The 22915-nt window shown below is 41.5% G+C and overlaps 1 non-coding gene across 1 annotated transcript; it reads right to left on the reverse strand.

Moving 5' to 3' along the window:
* Positions 1 to 8839: 8839 nt before the first annotated feature.
* LOC118482903 lies at positions 8840 to 8945 on the reverse strand. Its single transcript, XR_004869170.1, has one exon. It is a non-coding gene; the product is annotated as a small nucleolar RNA R71 (small nucleolar RNA).
* Between the last annotated feature and the right edge of the window lie 13970 nt (positions 8946 to 22915).

The following is a 22915-nucleotide window of genomic DNA, read 5'->3' on the forward strand; positions in this document are numbered from 1 at the left end:
GATAATTAACCTTACTGTTGCTTTTTGATAATTAACATTCAAACCTGTTTTTGTAGGTTTATAGTATGCCTGTCCCTTCTTCATTAAGGTATAATTTTTTTTATTAACGTATTGTATTATAATATCCCAGTGACATATTCAGTAAGTTATATTTCGCGTTCAAACCTGTTTTGTTAAGAAGAAACGTTCAGTTGTATAAAAAAATCAGGGAAAGTGTTTTGCTTGGAACATTGAGGCGTCGTTGATGTTGCCAAGGAGTCTCAGAAAATGTTAAGTTATATAATTTTCTTACACTCCTCGGCAATGTCAACGACTCCTAAAAAAAATTCCTTCGAATCTCTCTGACTGATTGCTTCATCGACAGATTGTTTCTTTTTCTCATCACATATTTCCTCTATATTATATCAATTCCTTAACCGCCCTATTTTCATTATATATGGAAAGTTGCCTTTTGAATGAATAAACTTTTATTTTTTTTAGGTAATTTTGGAACCGTTTCCATTTGTACTCCATATATACAAAAATCGTTTTTAATATAATGTTTCAATCGTTCACTTGAGAAGCGTTCTCTTTTTTTTTGTTCTTCATCAGACATCCAAATACAAGCATCGGTAAGTATATTACACCTCTGTTTGACATTTGTATTTTTTATTATATATAACCACAATTATAGTTATTTGGTTTTTATGTTCTATTTAACTGTGTAATTGATATTTCAAGTGGTATCGATATCATAAACAATAACTACTATTTAGAATTTTCATTATATATAACCACAATTATAGTTATTTGGTTTTTATGTTCTATTTAACTGTGTAATTAATATTTCAAGTGGTATCGATATCATAAACCCTAATCACTATTTAGAATTTTGCTAAATACATGTGTTATACAAATACTGATTCAACTGATTGAAACGAAAATTATATTATCTATTGTTATGAGATTTATAATTTTATTAATTAACTATTTATATAATTTTTTAATTTTCTTATTATGGTTATTTTGATGTTATACAACTCATTCTTCAACTTATTCATTAATCCTTTGTTTGTTAATTATTTTTATTGAAATATATTAGATCTGATGTCTTTTTTTTGTATCCTGTTTTTTTTGCAGGTATTTAGTATGGGTGAACGTTCATCAAGGTATTATGTGTGACAACCCGAACTTCCAAGGTTAGCTACGTTTTAGTCCGGTGAACTTAACTCCGTTAAACATAGACATTTATTAATTGAGTTTATAGTTGAGTGGGATTGTAGGGTCGCATGTATAATTAAGTTATATAGTTTAGCAACACATGACGCCCGGTAGACTTGATTGGGTTATGCGACCACAATAACTAGTTTAACCGGCCCACATGTAGAATATGATCATGAAACCCAATAGCCTTTGTACAGCCCTTTGTAGTCGGCCCACTTGAACATCATGGAGTTCCGGCCCAGTTAGAGTAATAAGCTTGATGGCCGGCCCACTATTGTGAAGTTTAGTATTATATCTAGTGGTAAGGTCACACTTCTGTATCACATAAAATATAACAAGACAAACCCTACTAGTCATTCTTGGGCGACGGCAGTTAGGAGGACCCCCTTCGCATTATCACCTGATCATTCGAATTTCCGGTTAGTGAATCCTTATGCTAGCTAATTGATATTCATGTTCTGTAGATGTTATTATCGATCAAGTCGCATGCTATTTGATGTTTATGCCATGTAGATAGTAACGTCGATCCGGTCGTACATGTTATGTGCAAATTGATAAATTGAATCAGATTTCATAGATCTTATGTGAATTATGTATGATATGCATATGTTATGTGAATTACGTATGTTATGCATGTACCGTGTGAATAATAGGATATCAGATTTGATGATGGGTTAAATGTTTCGGTTACAATTGAGCCATGGATGTGGTGCGTAGACGCTGATAAATGACCGAAACCCTTTGCAATTGTGTGAGATTGTTATACGTGACGACCTAGGGGTTCGATGTTTGATCTATGATAAAATGTGATAAAATCGTGATGCCGCTAGTACTACACACGATCAGAACCGGTCATACTAATTGTGCATTGATCTGACCCGAGAGGGTATTTAATTTGATACACTCGATTGATATGTAAATAATATGAATTTCTGGTACATGATGCACAAGTCGTATAAAACAAACAGTATAATTTGGGAGGGATGAACGACTTGGGCCAGTAACAAAGAAAGGGGTTACTTATAGTTGGGCTGGTTATTTGTTAAAGAATTATTGGATAAAAATCGTTAGCTGGGCCGTACCAAAACAATTGAATACAAGCATGCAATCTGAATATATGAATTGGGCTGCAATCGAACCAATTCACAACTGGGTCACGAGATGTACCGTGCACACAACTCAGTTGGGCCGGAGTTCATTGGACGGCATGGCTGGACACGGGCCAGCAATGTTGAGCCGGATGAAACTGCCAAGGCAGTGGGCCGCATAGGATAGAAATTGGGCTGGGCCTTGTATGAGAACTTGCTGGACATTATGTTATATGCGCATGTTTCAATCTTGAGTCATACACTACTAGTCGCTTTTGTAGACAAGTACATGGTGTATTTTTAAGAAAACATAACGGTGGATTTCGAGTCGTGATGATTATATGCGCGTCAGTTATAATGTAATCTATGAGCGGGCTGTGCACGTTATAATTAGACTTGAAATGTATGATAAGTAGATCATGTGTGTATGACGGGTTTTGGATAATTATTTACTAGCGCTTGTTGATTGCTATAGTCGGGTGAATAAACTGGTATGAGTCAAAAGTATATGGGTGTGCTATGTGAACTATGAACTGTACATGCTTGACGTGAACCCCGAATACGCTAAATGACTGTATACAAAGTGCATGAAAAACTAACTGTTATCGGTACTCCTTTTAGGACGTGATTGTTCAATTGCTAATCAAGTAGATAACCTTACCGAGCAAACCTAAGGTGAGTTCACTACATTCGAGCATGCGTCCCAGTGGTTGGGGACAGTCAGTGGGTATCCCATGGGGGGGATAAGTCTTTGGGTAAAAACGGGTATATTGGTTAATATTCTCACCTATCATCTTTTGTAAGTCCCTCATCGGGTATTAGTTAGTAGCGCTACTTAGGTTTGGCACCCTCACCCCGTGCCTGTAGAGGACGGAGGTGAACTAATGACCCAGTCTGGCCCAGTACTAGATAGGAGTACGTGGGAAGGGCAGTCATGTATTTCAGGAGCCGTCCGTGTTTGGAAATGAGATATTAACAATATTACTTGCATTGGTTATTGAACGGTTTTTCACACAACGGGTAATAAACATTTTCTAAAACTGTGAACTCGCCAGCTTTGTCTGATACACGTGTTACATGCTCGCAGGTCGTTAGGTATCTTGGAATTGGGAAGTTTGCTATCTGGGAGTGCTGGAGTGGTCATGGATCGAGGCTCTTTGATTAAAATACATTTAATACATTGGTTGTAAGCGTTATTACGAAACAATTGCTAAACAACTTATTACATGCTTCCGCTACACAACTTTTGAGAATTAATATTATGTTGGCAACTTATTTTGGTAAAATAGTGTCATGACTTATTTTAATATTTATCATTGGTTCAATGTGATTGGTGGCTCGAACTCTGATGCGTGACACGCCTCGCGGAGTTTCCGCAGGTGAAATTTTGGGGGTGTTACAGTTGGTATCAGAGCCACTGGTTATAGTGAACTAGGTTTTAAAACGTTTTATAAAACCAGACTATAACCGAACAACTTCGAAAATCGATCATGACACTCAGCTCCAGATTGCAAGGTTCGCTTCTCTCTCACCTTATACATTACTTGTTTAACAGTCACACACTCACAACGTATATGAACTGAAACAATTAGCACCATAGTGACTTGATAGCGTGACCCCACACATCGACTCATGCGAGTCATAGACCTGTGATATCATCTGTTGTGTTGTTTTAACGGGGGAAACTTTGAGCGCGAGCTAAGAAGCACTGAGATAAGCATGCAAATTGCCTTATTATTATGGGTGCACACTTAATAATAACGCGGGGTGCATGCAAGTCTCCGTGAGACTTATCGAGCGTGAGGAGGGTTCTGCCCTACTATGTGTGAACTTGGTAGTACGTAAATATCAGTATGATACTTGACTCCCATCTCGTTTCGACTCCTAAATCGGTTTATTCCCAACTATAGAAACATGAGTGGACGAGGACACGGACGTGGCAACATCACCATGACTCAGGCTGAGTGACCGACCTAATCAACACCCGCGTGGCTGAGGCTTTAGCAGCCTATCAAGCTGGTACGGAATGTACCAAGCATCCTTACCCCCATATTGTGTACACGGCTTTTCACTTCTAATATTTGATTAATGTGACACACAACAGCCTATAGGAGGCATAGCAGTGAGTGACTCTTACATGAACACAAACTATTTGAAACACGAACTTTTCACTTCTCATCAAACAATTACGAACCTCGATGTTAACAAACATTGCCTGAACACTCATCAGAACGCCTAGCAAACTGTGTAGAATGCTAGGTGCTTGTGCGAACGTCCCTGAGTTGGATGTGGTAGCGTCGAATGAATGGTTATTACCTTCCTCACTTATCTTCATTTGTTTGGACCCAACACACTAACGCTCTAAACCTCGGAGTGCGATCACTTTTGCAACACTCTTGAAACACACTGGGAATAATTCGAATCGCTTGATGGAATGATGGACAAAAGGATGAGTGTAGTATCCTACCGACTTCAGTAGTTGGACGACCCCGATTACCAGCAACGAACACCAGCGAACTGACTTCAATCTAAGTTTTAACACTGGACAGCGACTCGTGGGGGTCAACTGTTACAAACCAATCAGGACTTTAGCAATGACAACAGATCTTAGTGTGGGATGTGTAAATTCCAACACAACGAGTAGTACCTTGGAACCCGGCACGAAGTGTGAAGAGAGGGACATTGTGGTGAAAGAACGTGGCGTTCGGCTCCAAAACACCAACATTAGAGCAACAGTATTCGTGACACCCAGGTACTTGTAATAGTAGCCTACTGTATGGAAATGAAGGTGCCTTCGGCATGTATTGGACGTTGACAATTCAAAACGACCACGACTAAGGGAGCGATGACGGTACGGGAGGAACCCGCGTGATTGTAACAATTACACCGGTAGTGGTGCTCATGGAAGGGGAGTTAGGCTTGATGTGGGCAACGATAGGACAATAACAACATGGTGACTCGGATGGGTAGTAAATCGCTTCGCCCTAATACTATTTAACCCTGATGATTCGCAAAACCAAACATGTTATGGAACCGGCTGATGGCGAGTCAACTGCGACCGCACATGTTAGTTAGGACACAAACTCGACCTTACGGGAGACAGACATGCGACACCGGTCTCACTCCTACTATCCTGGGTGGTTACGAGATAGTAGTCAGTAATGGTTCATTAACTAGACAAATCACTCAGACGCACCCTGTGTGAAGAAATTTGGCGTCACTTTATGCATTGAAGTACCGGAGTGGTGAGAAGATTTGCATCGTGTCGGTAATGACAGCCCAGAAAGCGTCTGTGAAGGGATGACCCCACTGTAGTAGCAACTAACTCTAATAATCAGACAAAGGGCGATAAGAACGAGGATCTATCAATTGTCGTGACTAATCTCAATGTACAACTCGAAGAACTTTTAGACATATCACCACAACTATTAGTCAGAAACTCGTTGATCTCACGATCAGAGGAAGCTCCGAATACTCGTACTCTTACTGTCTTGCATCAGGATGGGTGCAAGAGCAGCATAAGCCACTATGAGGACTGTTCGGCAAGGAGGTCGTCAGACCTATTCTTCGCGTTGGAAAGCCCCAGATATATCCGGGAAGATGGGCCTTTTGGTGTGTGTACCGATTATCGGGAACTCGTCAAGGCGACAGTCAAGGAACCGTTTGCTATGACCGTGTATTGACGACCCGTCGACTAGTTGCAAGGGGCGAGCTTTATCAGATGAAAGTCCAGGGGGAAAAAGATTATTAAAGCGACACATAGGACGCAATTCAGCCATGCGACTTTGTATCCCATGACCTTTGGGGTGGTCATCACACCCGCAGCTTTACGTATCTGACGGGTGGTCCGTAGGACAACCCTTAAAAGGCTTAAACATAACGCACATTCTACATTTTATCCGGTTATTTGTGTGAATTAGGTAATCACAAGTTTATGATGGTGCAGGTGTTAAAGTGTACAAAATGCGGGTTTAAGGAAGCTTGAAGGATGCGAGAGGCTGGCGTGATCGAGATGTGTGGAAATCAAGGAAAATGGAGGAATCGGAAGCAAAAGATCACTCAGAGCCGTAAGCTACGCCACCAGGCCGTAGCTTACGGCCCCTATAACCCACAAGAAGAATGCACCGTAAAACAGGAGCACAAGGGCGTATGGAACAACTGCTCACCGTAAGCTACGGCCACCTGCCGTAGCTTACGGCGCTGACTTGAGTCCGGGGCAACACTGATCGCCGTAAGCTACGGCAGGTGGCCGTAGCTTACGGCGCCGATCGAGCCAAAAATGTAACTGACACATTAAAGAGCATTTTGAAGACACTTTATGATGGCTAATCATGCTAGGTCGGTTACCACTTGAGGAAAACGAGTGGGGGACTATTTAGGAGGCACTTGGGAGTTAAGAAAGACATCTTTTTTTTGCATAATCTTTCACTAGAATCAAGTGGGAAGAATCTTGGCACTATATTTCTTGTCTTTGTTGGTGAAACTTGGAAACATTGTTTGTTATTTCTATTTTGTCATGATGTGTGTTAAAGCCATGAGTGGCTAGGTACTTTAATGACTATCTTGTGGTGAAGGTTTGTTAGACTTTTGTGTTCTTATTTATATTTCTAGAATATCAATCCTTTTTATCTAAATTGATTGTTATGGTGTGTAATCGATTGTTAGTAACAGGTTGAATTTTATTTTAAACTAATTAGAAACCATACGTTCTTGGTGCCGTTGGCAATCGAGATATCATGGGTATAGTTAGGTTTGGGTAAGGTTTGATTGATCATCGGGTGATAACCTCACGTTCTCGGAATCTGAGTACTTCGTCCCCTTTCATCACTGCAATTGTTTATACATGAACTATGTCTATGTAGTTCTTTCTAGTTAAATGATTAACACAAAAGTTGAAGCAAACCGGATACACAAGATAGTCGTTTATTTCTCAATTGTTTACAACTTCAAGTTTCATTTCGCAAATTAGTTAATTAATCTTAGTTTTTAAAACCAATCAAATCCAAACAACTCGTGAATTTTCTTTTTCTTGCAATTAGTTTAATTTTAGTTAACTTAGATAACTTTCAAGTAACACATTTTCCACAAACTCCCTGTGTTCGATACCCGCTTACCACTATTTACATAGTTGTTTTAGGGATTAAATTTGATTGTGACCACGACATCACGTCAAATTTTGGCGCCGTTGCCGGGGAGTAGTGCACAACGTGTGTTATTTTTGTTTGTGCTTTAAGTTTGTTATTTTTCTGGTTTACGCGAGGTGTGTTAGTGTGCAGGTATTTACAGGTGCATGCGTACTAGGAGCTCTCACAAGCTATCACCATTGGCGTTTGATCCGGAAATCGAGCGAACTTTGCGAGCAAACAGAATTTTGCTAAGGGAAAATAAAATCAATAGTTCACCAACAACACCAGTTACACCAATTCGATACATGGATCCACCACCACCACCACCCACTACGGGTGAATTTACCTCATCATTCATACCAACATCCACTCAACCTTCACCTAACACTACCATTCCACCAAATACTACCGAACCCACCATACCTCAACATGTTACACCAACCAACACCACACAACCCATTACTACCCAAGAAGAACCAACCGTCACCTTTAACCCTTCCACTACTATACCACCATTATCCCATTTTTTCCCGGGTGCGGGTCCATCATATTCGGGCCATACGATGGCACCAATTTCGTCTATTGTCCATGCTACACCGTATCGACCACCAAATCAATCGGGTTTCCAATACTCGACTATTCCATTTGGGCAATCATCGGGAATTCAAGGAGATGGGTATGATGAAGGTTATGAGGAATTTGAAGGTTTTGATGAAGAAGGATACGGTTATGGGGGTGATGGAGATCAAGGGGAATTCGGGTATATGCAAGGCCAAGTACAAGTCATTCCAAATGTTGGTGGAGTACAACAACAACAACTCATTCCTCAACATATTCGGCCAAGGCCACAAGGGCCGCAATTGCAACGTCCGGTTCCTTTACAACAAGTTCGACCACAAAATGTGCAACCACAATTTCCAAGACCAATTCAACATCCACCGGTGCCACAACAACAATTTCAACAACCGAATGCACCACAAGGACCTATGCAAAGACCAATGGGTCAAGTTCGTCCAAGGGGTCGATTTGGTGTGCCAAGGAGGCATCTTAGGGAAAATGCGAGGGGAATTGAAGCGCATTTTAGACCGGTGATTACTCACAATCCTTCACCGGTGGTTATTCCTCAAAACAATCAAGGAAGAACATTTGAGGTAAGGACCAACTCCTTACAAAGTTTGCCGAAATACAAGGGTCAAGCAACGGAGGAGCCATATTTCCATTTGGAGGCCTATGACTCAATTTGCAATACTCTTGGGAGTCAAGGTTTTTCGGCCGATGATATCAAGTTGGTATTATTTCAATTTTCTTTGGAGGACAAGGCAAAGAAGTGGTTCTACACTTTGCCTTCGGCATCTATTTACACTTGGGCGGAAATGCAACAAACATTTTTAGACGAATTCTACACCGCCCAAAAGACCAATGATGCTAGAAAGGGGTTGAGGAGTTTCCAACAACAACAAGGCGAAATGTTCCATGAAGCCTTTGAGCGCTTTAATATGATGATCAAAAATTGTCCACATCATGGAATTGAGCTTTGGGAATTGATGAATGCTTTCCATGAAGGTTTGTGTGCCGAAGATGCACGAGATTTGATGTCCATCACAAATGGAACTTTCGGCACAAACTATGAATATGAGGATTGGGAATTTTTGGAGCAAATGGCAATCACCTCAAAGAGGAAGGCGCAAGCATCAAGGAGAGCACGACCGGCCGTTACTCGAACACAAGTGCACGCGGTTGATGACGGTAATATACAAACTTCTAATCAAATTTATGACGTTTGTGCATTGTGTAATGAAATAGGTCATGCGGCGGAGAATTGCCAAGGAATGGTTGAAGGGCAATTTGAAGAAGTTCATGCCATTCAAGGTCAAGGAGGGGGTGGTAGAAATTACAACATGAATTCTAACACTTATCACCCTGGGTTGAGAAATCATCCGAATTTTCGTTATGGGAACCCTTCGAATCAATCAAACCCGAACTTTCAAGGTAGCCAAGGGAATTATGGTTCGCGCCAACCTTACAATAATCAAGGTGGATATAGAGGTGGGAACAACCAAGGATACCAAAGGCAATACCAATCGGGTCAAGAAAAAGGGGGGTCTTCGGGTGGAAATGAAATGATGGAAATGTTGAAGAGTATGCAAGCGGAGATGCAAAAGAGGAACCAAATGGATGACGCACGCATACAAAAGGATGAGGCGCGAGACAAAGCAATCCAAACTTTGACCACTCAAATGGGTCAACTTGCAACCGAAGTGTCCGAATTGAAGAAGGGTAAAGGTCAATTACCAAGCGACACTAAGGTAAATCCATCTCACGGTACGTCAAGAGGTAACAATGTTAATATTCATCATGTGAGTGTTTTGAGAAGTGGGAAGGAGTATAAGACCAATCCTTCACCGGATTTGGTTGAAGGGGTGGTTGAGGATATAACGGGTCAAGAAAGTGAGGAAGAAAACGAACCACCCATTGTTTCTTCTAAAAAACCCAATTTTGAAAAACCCGAAATTGTTAAAGGAAAAGAAAAAGTAAATGAGGGTGAGGGGTCTAGTGAAGTACCGTTTCCTTCGGCTTTGCTAGATCCGGGTAAAAAGAATTTTATTTCAAAACGGGGTCCTCAAAAAGAGGAAATGTGGGAGGTGTTCAAACAGGTTAAAATCAATCTTCCTTTGCTTGAAGCTATTAAACAGGTACCCGCTTACGCCAAATTTCTAAAGGAATTGTGTACTCAAAAGAGGCAACAAAAAGTGCCTAAATTGGTAGATTTGACGGAGCGGGTAAGTGCGGTATTGAAAGGAGACCTTCCTCCTAAGTTACAAGATCCGGGAACGCCCTTAATAAATATTCAAGTTGGAAATTTTCAAACCACAAGGGCATTGTTGGATCTTGGAGCCGGAGTAAGTATCCTACCGGGGGGGTTATATGACCAATATGATTTTGGTCCATTGAAGCGGGTCGAAACAACGGTTGTATTAGCCGACTTGTCTCATAAACTGCCCCGGGGTATCGTACGGGATGTTATAGTTAAAGTTGATGAATTTTATTATCCCGTTGATTTCCTTGTGCTAGATTACTCATCCGCGGACCCAATTCAACAACAAAATGTTATTTTGGGTCGGCCATTTTTGAACACCGCACATGCTATTATTGATTGTCGTTATGGCACAGTTGACATGACATTCGGTAATAGAAAAATGAGGTTGAATGTTTTTACTAACGGTACTAATGTGTATGGTGATGAGTGTTTCTTGGCAGATTTTATAGATGGCTATGACCCGAAGGTGTTCGAAGAAGAAATTTTGGGATCTTGTGTTTGTGATATGTCTTTGCAGGTTCATACATGCGAGTTAGAGGTTGAAGAGAAGGAGCAAGAAGCTCTCGCGGTAAAGGAAGGAAGTCCACCATGGACTTACCAAACGGATACATTACCGGTGGAAATCGATTCGGGCACCAAGCCTTCTTTGGAAAGTCCACCAAGTGTGGAGTTGAAGGAGCTACCAAAGCACCTAAAGTATGCATTTTTGGGGGAAAATGATACCTTACCGGTAATCATTGCTTCCAACTTGGAGGTAGCTCAAGAGGAAGAATTGATGCGGGTGTTGAAGGCTCATAAGGCGGCAATTGGGTGGACGATAGCCGATTTAAAAGGTATTAGTCCATCCATTGTGATGCACAAGATTATTACAAGCGAGGATGCAAAGCCGACCCGTGAAACACAAAGAAGGTTAAATCCGAATTTGAGAGAGGTGGTGAAGAAAGAAGTCATCAAGTGGTTGGATGCGGGGATCATTTACCCCATTTCGGATAGTGCATGGGTAAGTCCGACACAGGTAGTGCCTAAAAAATCCGGCATCCAAGTAGTGAAAGATGAACAAGGTGAGCAAATCGCCACCCGCCCGGTAACCGGGTGGCGAGTGTGTATTGATTATCGCAAATTAAACGCGGCTACCTCAAAAGACCATTTCCCGTTACCCTTCATTGACCAAATAATTGAAAAACTTTCCGGTCAAAAATATTATTGCTTTTTGGATGGGTATTCGGGATATAACCAAATTGCTATTCACCCGGACGACCAACACAAAACCACGTTTACATGTCCATATGGTACATTTGCTTTTCGGCGAATGCCATTTGGATTATGTAACGCCCCCGCCACGTTCCAAAGATGTATGATGAGTATATTTTCGGACATGGTCGGGGAGTCTCTTGAAGTGTTTATGGACGATTTTTCCATTTTTGGTCCAAGTTTTGACTCTTGTCTTAATGAATTAGAAAAAGTTTTAAAAAGGTGTGTTGAGACAAACTTGGTACTAAGTTGGGAAAAGAGCCATTTTATGGTTCAAGAGGGTATTGTTTTGGGGCATGTCATTTCGGACCGGGGGATGGAGGTAGACAAAGCAAAGATTCGGGTAATTTCATCTTTACCCCCACCAAAGAATGTAAAGGGGGTGAGATCTTTTTTGGGACATGCGGGGTTTTACCGAAGGTTTATTAAAGGCTTTAGTGTGATCACAAAACCTTTATGTAACTTATTATTAAAAGATGTTCCATTTGATTTTACTGACGAATGTTTGCAAGCGTTTCATGTTTTGAAGGAACAGTTGGTGAAGGCTCCCATTTTGCAACCACCGGATTGGTCAAAGCCGTTCGAGATTATGTGTGATGCTAGTGATACAACTATTGGAGCGGTTTTGGGGCAAAGGGTAGATAAAAAGCCGGTGGTGATATACTATGCAAGCAAAACATTGTCCGAGGCGCAACTTAATTACACCACAACCGAGAAAGAATTATTAGCGGTGGTGTATGCCTTGGACAAGTTTCGATCTTATATTTGGGGAAGCAAGGTGATAGTGTATTCGGATCATAGCGCGGTCCGATATTTGATGGAAAAGAAGGATGCAAAACCCCGGTTGATTCGTTGGGTGCTTCTACTACAAGAATTCGATCTTGAGATTCGGGACAAAAAAGGGTGTGAAAATGTTGTTGCGGATCATTTGTCCCGAATCCCGTTGGAAGGTGTCGATGACCCAAGTGAAATAAATGAACGGTTCCCCGATGAAGACTTGTTGGCCGTCTCCACTTATGTTGCACCTTGGTATGCCCATTATGTCAATTATTTGGCTAAGGGTGCAATTCCAAGTCATTGGACTAGGAAAAGACGACAACAATTTCTTAGTCAAGTGAAGCAATACATATGGGACGAACCCGACTTGTTCAAAATTGGAGCCGATCAAGTGATACGAAGATGTGTTCCCGAAACGGAAGTTCTAGAGATTTTGATTCATGCTCATTCATCGGCATGTGGTGGGCATTTTAGTGGGAACAAGACGGGTTATCGGGTGTTATCTAGTGGGTTTTATTGGCCCACGATTTTCAAAGATTCTTGTGAGTATGCCCGGAATTGCATCAATTGTCAAAGAATGGGAAGTATTTCGAAACGTGATGAAATGCCGTTAAACCCGATTTTGGTAGTAGAAGTATTTGATGTTTGGGGAATTGACTTCATGGGTCCTTTCCCAAACTCAAATGGGTTCTTATACATTTTGGTTGCGGTTGATTACGTGTCGAAATGGATTGAAGCTATTGCCACAAGGACCAATGATCATTCCGTTGTTTGTAAGTTTGTGCAATCTAATATTTTTGCTCGTTTTGGTGTGCCTAGGGTGATAATAAGTGATGGCGGGTCGCATTTCAAGAATTTCAATTTTGGGAAGTTGCTCAAGAGATACAATGTGAACCACCGCGTTGCTACACCATACCACCCGCAAACGAGTGGTCAAGTCGAAGTTTCTAACCGGCAAATTAAAGAGATTTTAATGAAGACGGTGAGAACGGATCGGAAGGATTGGTCAAGCAAGCTTGACGATGCGTTGTGGGCCTACCGAACGGCTTACAAGACTCCACTTGATACCACTCCTTATCGGATGGTTTATGGGAAAGGATGTCACCTGCCTATGGAGTTGGCACACCGGGCATATTGGGCAATTAAAACGGTAAACGCAAACTACGATGAAGCGGGTCGGGCGAGAAAGCTTCAATTGAATGAAATAGAGGAAATAAGGGACCAAGCTTATGAGTGTGCAGCCGCATACAAAGACAAACTTAAAAAAGTTCATGATGCGAAGATCAAGAAAAAGAACTTTGAAGTGGGTCAGAAAGTGTGGTTGTATAATTCAAGGTTGAAATTGTTTGCGGGGAAACTAAAAAGCAAGTGGATGGGTCCTTACGTTGTCCGAAGAGTGGGAAGGTTCGGAGATGTTGATATTCAAGACGAACGAACAAACAAGCAACAAACGGTGAACGGGCATCGGCTCAAACCGTACTTGGAAGGTAATGATATCAACAATCTCGAGCTAGATAAAGTGGGCTACATTTTACGCCCGGTGGATGATGAGGAAACGTGAAAGAGGCCCAGGTTTGGTATTTGTAAATATTTAGTATAGTTTATTTTTATTTCGAATAAGTCTCGTTCAAACCGGTGTTCGAAACAAGTGTGGGGAAATTTTCACGAATTTCCCGAACATAGTGTTGAGGACAACACGGGTTTTTAACGGGGGGTAGGGTAAAATTTATGTTTTTCTTACAAAAATTATAAAAACTCATAAAAATCAAAAAAAAAAAAAAAAAAAAAACAAAATTTTAAGTTTTTCCAGCCCCTGAGCCCAGTACTCGCCGTAAGCTACGGTGGGGGGCCGTAGCTTACGGCGGCCATTCATCTTTTGGAACCATACGGCGCGGAGCTCCTGTCTTACGGAGCTTTATTTTTGCCCAGTTATCACCGTAAGCTACGGCGATGCGCCGTAGCGTACGGCGCCGAGCAAAATGGTGGGTCTTCGTTGAGTCGGTCATGTATATAAAAAAAAAATTATTATATTTTATTAAACCCGAAAATTTATTAATAATAATAATAAAATCAATTATCTAACCATCCCCAACCACACAATTCTCCCATTTATCCCCAACCACACCTTTCTTCTTCTTCTTCTTCACTTCTCCTTCTTCATCTAAGAACCCTAACTTACACACTTTCATAACTTTCTCAAAACAAGTCCGATTTCGGTGATTCTTGGGTCCATTTTGGGTGGAAGTTCACAAGGAATTCAGATTTAGTATTGAATCTTGAAGATTCCTTAGTATTCTGGGTCAAATTTCAAACCCTAGGTGCCGAAAATTTGGGTCTTTTTGTGGGTTTTTGTGTGAACTTCAAGCTTTAGTGATTCTCATCTTCTACAACACCAAGGTATGCAATTTTTGTTCATTTTTTGAAGTACATTGAGGTTTGTAAGTTTCCATCATGTTTTTACTTACACACTTGCTTGTATGAGATAGATGATAGAATTTGTAAACCATTGATTGTTATTAGTATAAATGTGTTGATGTTTTATAAAACTTTGTTGGAAAATTCTGATTTTAGGAGACATCATGCCAAAATTTTGAAGAAATAAAAATTTTGGGTTTTTGCACATTTATACTTATAACATGAAGCAAGTGTGGGGAAGATGGGATAAAAATCACTAACTTGAATTGTTTGCTTTGTTTTTGAATGTGTGTAGGTATGGCTTCTAGGAAAGGAAAGGGGGTTGCAAGTTCTTCCCAAGGGGATGCGGTACAACAAAAAAGGAGGAGATTGGCTCGGATTGGTGACCCGGACTCGGAGGAGGATGCACCGCCAAGGGGACCAAAGCCGGATTGGGCATCCGGTTCATTGTTAGAACAACCCGCGGAATGGAGAGAGGATCTTTTTCACGAACAAATGAACAAGTTAAAACAAAGGGGAGAAGCGTTTATTTGTGAAAAAGAAATCCGGGAGTCGGATTTTGCCCCGTTCGGGATCATAGCCAAGTTTAACGCATTGGGTTGGGGAGCGGTCACAAAGTGTTATGATGGCGAGAAGAAGAAAATGTATGACACGCAGATTCAAGAGTGGGTGGCATCACTTGAATGTCCTCCATTCAAGGCTCCGAACAAGATGCGGTTAGTTGGGAAGTGTAATGGTGTGAAGGTAGAGATGTCGTATGATTCCTTGCGCCGGGTGGCAAAGTTTGATGATGGGCCGGCCAATGAATATATTTACCCAAGTCTTAAGGATCTTTACCACGAGCCCGCTAAACATCCACAATGGCAAAACATGCTTGATTACCTCTTTCTTCCGGGCACAACACATGGGAAATTATATAGAAGAAATTTAAGAATGGAGGCGAAGTTGTTATTGACGTTGTGTATGTACAATGTCATGCCAAGGCGAGGTAACAAGATGGAGGTACGGTTTCAAGAAGTGCCAATCTTGTATATGATGATGCGTGGGTCACCCAAGGTTCCTTTCCGATTTTTGGTACTAAACAACATTTGGTTGAGCAAGAATAGTAGGGAGAAGAAGATTATACCTCATTGCTGGTTGATTACGGCATTGCTCAAGAAGTACGGGGCAATCAAAGGAGATGAAAAAGGGTCCTACAAGAGGTTTAGACCATTCGACCTTAATAATCTTGGGTCGGATTGGACTTACACAGAATCGGAAAGGTTTCATAAATTGAAGACGGATGGTAGAAGGTGGAGAGCCTTAAAAGTGGATGCGAGGCCGTTGAGACCGGGAGAGGAAGAGGAACCTGAATCAATGGATGAGGAAGTGAGTGGGGATGATGATTATCGTGAAGACACTTTCACGGTAGATGTTCAAGGAGGAAGTGTTGGTCAAGCGGGGGTTCAAGGAGCCGGCGTACAATCTGGCTATGTGGGAAGTGCATTTGACTATGCACAACAAGCTTACGACCCGTATTGGGCCCACTCGGGGGATATGGGTCAAATCATTCAACAAAGGAGGCCACCCACATTCGGCAATTGGAGTGAACCAAACCAAGTGTTATTTGATCATCAAACTTTTTTGGGTGCTAGTGCGGAAAGGGCTATCAAAAGAAGCTATGATCGGAATGAGCAATTGAACCGCGCTCATAGATATGCTCATGAAGAAGAGATGAATAACCGTTACTTGGATGATCGACAAAGGCGCATGCACGATCAATGGCATGCGGGGCAACCGGTTGTGGGAGATCCACCCGTTGTGGACTACACCACACTTCCACCATATGATGGTAGTGTGTCATACCCCACTCCACCATTGCACCACTCTCAATGGGTGGATCCGCATGCTATGAGTTACCAACAAGCAAATCCAAGTAGTGATCAAGGAAGCAGTAGTGGCGGTGGAGCATTTGGTTTTGGTGAATGGACGGATGTGATGACATCCATCTTTGGGCCTCCACAGCCGAAGTATTACTAGCCAGGTCGTATTTCGCTCCTTTGTACATTTTTGTATATATAATTATGTGTTTATGTTTATGATTGCGGTTGGGAGGTTGGGTGGTGTTTGTGTTAATATGTTTGTGGGTTGTGAGCGTTGGTGGTGTCTAATAATAAAAAAAAAAAAAAAAAAAAAAATTTGGGTTTGAGAATATAAGCAATTGGGGATGTTTTCTTGAAAGCGATCTTTCCCTCAAAACCATACATTGGGACAATGTATCCCAAGTGTGGGGATGGGGGAAATTTTTGAGAAATTCAAAATTTTTGCAAATTCAAATAAAAGTGTCCAGATTTGAAAGCTTGATATTGTTCCATTTGACACACCAACACCCATTACTAATCCTTTCTTGGTGAGAATTGAGCCACGTATGATTGTTAGTGATATTTCCTTGTTTGAGTGGCGTTGTGTGTTGTGTGTTAATAGAACTTGTGTGTGAATACTTGTTAGATCCTAGAGTCAACATGCTTTTGAAGATGATAGGGGACTTTTAGGAAACCTCGTCTAGGTGAGTGCGAGTGTGGGATTTGGGGGGTTGGACCTCATTAGTTATATATATGAGCATGGTTGCGAGAGGGGCGGGGGTTTGGACATTTAGTTGCCCATTTTGTGCTTAAAGCCTATCATTTGTTACCCCTAGTTAGTTACCCAAAAATTTATCCGATTTGACCCGGTCTTATAGTATTAGTGGTTGTTAGTAATTTGTGATTTAGTTATATGAAAAAAAAAAAAAATGAAAAAAAAAAAAAAAAAAGTGATGTTTAGTTGTCTTGTATATAGTAGTTAAGTTTGTTAGTTGTTCGTTTATTTCATTGTGTAATAAAAGACCGGGTTAAATCCTTCGCTACTACATATATATTCCTTTTCCTACCCTTTCACCTAGCCCCATTACAACCCGTAAGTTTCCTTGATTCAAAAGCATGCTAGACATTGGTTAGGAGGCAACTTGATTTTCATACAAGCTTATTGTCGCACACACACATATACGCATTGAGTGGTTTAGCATAAGTTGCTAATTTTTCTTGTCACCGAGAGTTTGTGAGGGGTGTGTCTTGTGGATTGATAAAAAGCTAGTAAAAGGATGGCATTTTGGTTTGGTTTGCATGATTGGTCGCTTATGGTTAAAACAGTTTTTGAAGTGGTTGCTTGGGACAAGCAACGGGTAAGTGTGGGGATGTGACGGGTGGTCCGTAGGACAACCCTTAAAAGGCTTAAACATAACGCACATTCTACATTTTATCCGGTTATTTGTGTGAATTAGGTAATCACAAGTTTATGATGGTGCAGGTGTTAAAGTGTACAAAATGCGGGTTTAAGGAAGCTTGAAGGATGCGAGAGGCTGGCGTGATCGAGATGTGTGGAAATCAAGGAAAATGGAGGAATCGGAAGCAAAAGATCACTCAGAGCCGTAAGCTACGCCACCAGGCCGTAGCTTACGGCCCCTATAACCCACAAGAAGAATGCACCGTAAAACAGGAGCACAAGGGCGTATGGAACAACTGCTCACCGTAAGCTACGGCCACCTGCCGTAGCTTACGGCGCTGACTTGAGTCCGGGGCAACACTGATCGCCGTAAGCTACGGCAGGTGGCCGTAGCTTACGGCGCCGATCGAGCCAAAAATGTAACTGACACATTAAAGAGCATTTTGAAGACACTTTATGATGGCTAATCATGCTAGGTCGGTTACCACTTGAGGAAAACGAGTGGGGGACTATTTAGGAGGCACTTGGGAGTTAAGAAAGACATCTTTTTTTTGCATAATCTTTCACTAGAATCAAGTGGGAAGAATCTTGGCACTATATTTCTTGTCTTTGTTGGTGAAACTTGGAAACATTGTTTGTTATTTCTATTTTGTCATGATGTGTGTTAAAGCCATGAGTGGCTAGGTACTTTAATGACTATCTTGTGGTGAAGGTTTGTTAGACTTTTGTGTTCTTATTTATATTTCTAGAATATCAATCCTTTTTATCTAAATTGATTGTTATGGTGTGTAATCGATTGTTAGTAACAGGTTGAATTTTATTTTAAACTAATTAGAAACCATACGTTCTTGGTGCCGTTGGCAATCGAGATATCATGGGTATAGTTAGGTTTGGGTAAGGTTTGATTGATCATCGGGTGATAACCTCACGTTCTCGGAATCTGAGTACTTCGTCCCCTTTCATCACTGCAATTGTTTATACATGAACTATGTCTATGTAGTTCTTTCTAGTTAAATGATTAACACAAAAGTTGAAGCAAACCGGATACACAAGATAGTCGTTTATTTCTCAATTGTTTACAACTTCAAGTTTCATTTCGCAAATTAGTTAATTAATCTTAGTTTTTAAAACCAATCAAATCCAAACAACTCGTGAATTTTCTTTTTCTTGCAATTAGTTTAATTTTAGTTAACTTAGATAACTTTCAAGTAACACATTTTCCACAAACTCCCTGTGTTCGATACCCGCTTACCACTATTTACATAGTTGTTTTAGGGATTAAATTTGATTGTGACCACGACATCACGTCAGTATCATGTGGACCAACCATGTTATTCGATAAAGTTCCGAATCCTTCCCAAGAGAAAAAGGACATCACAGGCATTCTTGCATTTTATTAGAAGAGCCCCTGAGAGAGGAGCCATACCGCACGAAGTCTAGATAAATATAACTTTTGGATTCGAGAGGTGTCTTTGGTGGGTCGTATAATCAATGAAGCAGGGATGCACGTGGATCTCGCTAAGACCCGTTTTGGTTGGAAACTGATCGACACTGAAGAACTCCCCGAGGCTACAACGATTACCTGGTTCCGCTTGATATTACCGCAGGTTAATCGCAAGGATTCCGGAGGTCACGTAACCTAGATCTCTCTAGTACAGCCGAGTGACGTGATTGCGAAAGACAGAACAGGAGGACGCCTTTCCAACCTTCGAATCTTAACCCTGCAAAGCGCTGAGCATCGTTATACCCGAGGGTGTGGGTAAAACAGTGGTATATCATCATGTTTGAATCGGAGTCCCAGCTACACACCGACGCAACACAAGAGAGTGACGACTCACGTAATGGAGTTACAAAGAAAAACAGCACGACACACGACCGGTGGTAGAAATCGTGGCCTATGGATTCATTTGGAGGCATTACTTGGGCGGTACCGAACGCGTTACTTAGACCGATCACAAGGGCCTCCCGTGTACCCTGGCCACGAGAGAAGCTTTATCAGTTGATGAGAACGCTGGATGGAACTTTTGGAGGATTACGACCGTGAGACCTGAACGTGCACGATCTTGCAATACGCTATCCACTCTGACACACCTGACCAGACTCACCTTGTTCGAAGTGAAGACCTGTTGGAAGAGAATTCACAAGATGGGTTCATGCAAGGCATGGAGAAGCAACTATTGGCAGGGCGGACGACATTCGCTACCTCATGGAACGAATGTGGATCCCACTATACAGCAACCGTATGGAACTTATACTGAGCGAAGCACACCGACTCCGATGTTCCGGTAGTCTGGACTTGATAGGGGATATTAGGATTTTAAGTCTCGCATGAATAACCGGGCATGAAGGCCCCATAACACTACATATGAACGATGTTGGACAGGTGCGAAAGTCAAGGTGGAACACCGGAAACCTACTTGTTTGACAGTAACCAGAAACACCCATATGGAAACGAGAACGAACACCATAAAATTGTCATTGGTTTACTTAAAACTCAGAACGGAACCGATGTCACCTGGTGATCGTATATTGCCTCACGAAACCAGCACACTCTCTTACAATCAAGAAAACTAGCGAGTCTTCACAAGCTGTGGATGTTCTTCTGAGAGAGGCGGCCTCATGCACGAGGTGCCAACTTCTGTTACTTCTGATATTGGAGCTATACCTTATTTATGACAGGCAATACACGATACCCTCGGCTTACGTCTAGGCATGGACATTTCGTATCACCGTGGGGCAAACGATCAGAGTAAACGAACCATCCTTGCACACGAGGACATGCTGTGAGCATGTGTAGGGTTAACTGTGGTAGAACTGGAAGGACGCTTACCTTTGGGTGAGTTCTACAGCAGCAGTTACCGTATTAGTATGCATATAGCCTGGGTTGAGGCATCGCTTGGACAGTAACGCTAATCTCCTTGTTGAATTAAGGTGGGTGATAACCTAATCGCAAAACCAGGATTTGAGCTCAAAACTCTGGAAGATTGTTAGATCGGAAATTGTTTAATGGCAACGCGTAACTGTTAGGGAAACTGATAAGCATAAGAAACTCTGGGAGTTCGTTGTGGACGAACGTGTCATAACCGAAAGTATCACCCTAGGAGGGTGCGGTACGCTATAGTAAACATGGTAATCGTAGCTTTCGACGCGTGGGAACATCCGAACTACTAGAATGAAACGGTGGCATGGCTCACAAACCCAGACTAATTGATGGAGTGGGATAACTGTTGTAATGGTATGTACGCCATAGATGTAAGACCGTGTTGTCTGATGAAACCCTTATGATACCCTTGTCGGAGTCTGAAGTCATCAGAACAGTTGTATTTATCAGGGAACCTATCGAAAACACGGGCTAAGGAGTCAAGGTTCGCTAGCATAAGTTGTGTGGATTTGTTAAACCTCAATACGTGGACTAGAGTTTACATAGGAATGTAAGAATCTGTTGAAACTTTAATATCCTCAATGGTTCAAGAGGTTGAACCAACCATGGTTATCACTGGTGAATTTCGGGACGAAATTCCTCTTCAAGTTGGGGATGATGTGACATTTGAGCAAAATCCGCGACAATCTTGAATTCTCACTCCATTCCTTCGTGTTTACTTGTCAAATTTCGGGACGAAATTTCCTTCAAGTTGGGGATGATGTGACAACCCGAACTTCCAAGGTTAGCTACGTTTTAGTCCTGTGAACTTAACTCCGTTAAACATAGACATTTATTAATTGAGTTTATAGTTGAGTGGGATTGTAGGGTCGCATGTATAATTAAGTTATATAGTTTAGCAACACATGACGCCCGGTAGACTTGATTGGGTTATGCGACCACAATAACTAGTTTAACCGGCCCACATGTAGAATATGATCATGAAACCCAATAGCCTTTGTACAGCCCTTTGTAGTCGGCCCACTTGAACATCATGGAGTTCCGGCCCAGTTAGAGTAATAAGCTTGATGGCCGGCCCACTATTGTGAAGTTTAGTATTATATCTAGTGGTAAGGTCACACTTCTGTATCACATAAAATATAACAAGACAAACCCTACTAGTCATTCTTGGGCGACGGCAGTTAGGAGGACCCCCTTCGCATTATCACCTGATCATTCGAATTTCCGGTTAGTGAATCCTTATGCTAGCTAATTGATATTCATGTTCTGTAGATGTTATTATCGATCAAGTCGCATGCTATTTGATGTTTATGCCATGTAGATAGTAACGTCGATCCGGTCGTACATGTTATGTGCAAATTGATAAATTGAATCAGATTTCATAGATCTTATGTGAATTATGTATGATATGCATATGTTATGTGAATTACGTATGTTATGCATGTACCGTGTGAATAATAGGATATCAGATTTGATGATGGGTTAAATGTTTCGGTTACAATTGAGCCATGGATGTGGTGCGTAGACGCTGATAAATGACCGAAACCCTTTGCAATTGTGTGAGATTGTTATACGTGACGACCTAGGGGTTCGATGTTTGATCTATGATAAAATGTGATAAAATCGTGATGCCGCTAGTACTACACACGATCAGAACCGGTCATACTAATTGTGCATTGATCTGACCCGAGAGGGTATTTAATTTGATACACTCGATTGATATGTAAATAATATGAATTTCTGGTACATGATGCACAAGTCGTATAAAACAAACAGTATAATTTGGGAGGGATGAACGACTTGGGCCAGTAACAAAGAAAGGGGTTACTTATAGTTGGGCTGGTTATTTGTTAAAGAATTATTGGATAAAAATCGTTAGCTGGGTCGTACCAAAACAATTGAATACAAGCATGCAATCTGAATATATGAATTGGGCTGCAATCGAACCAATTCACAACTGGGTCACGAGATGTACCGTGCACACAACTCAGTTGGGCCGGAGTTCATTGGACGGCATGGCTGGACACGGGCCAGCAATGTTGAGCCGGATGAAACTGCCAAGGCAGTGGGCCGCATAGGATAGAAATTGGGCTGGGCCTTGTATGAGAACTTGCTG

Source organism: Helianthus annuus, chromosome 1 (genome assembly GCF_002127325.2).
Source record: "Helianthus annuus cultivar XRQ/B chromosome 1, HanXRQr2.0-SUNRISE, whole genome shotgun sequence".
NCBI classification, from domain to species: domain Eukaryota; kingdom Viridiplantae; phylum Streptophyta; class Magnoliopsida; order Asterales; family Asteraceae; genus Helianthus; species Helianthus annuus.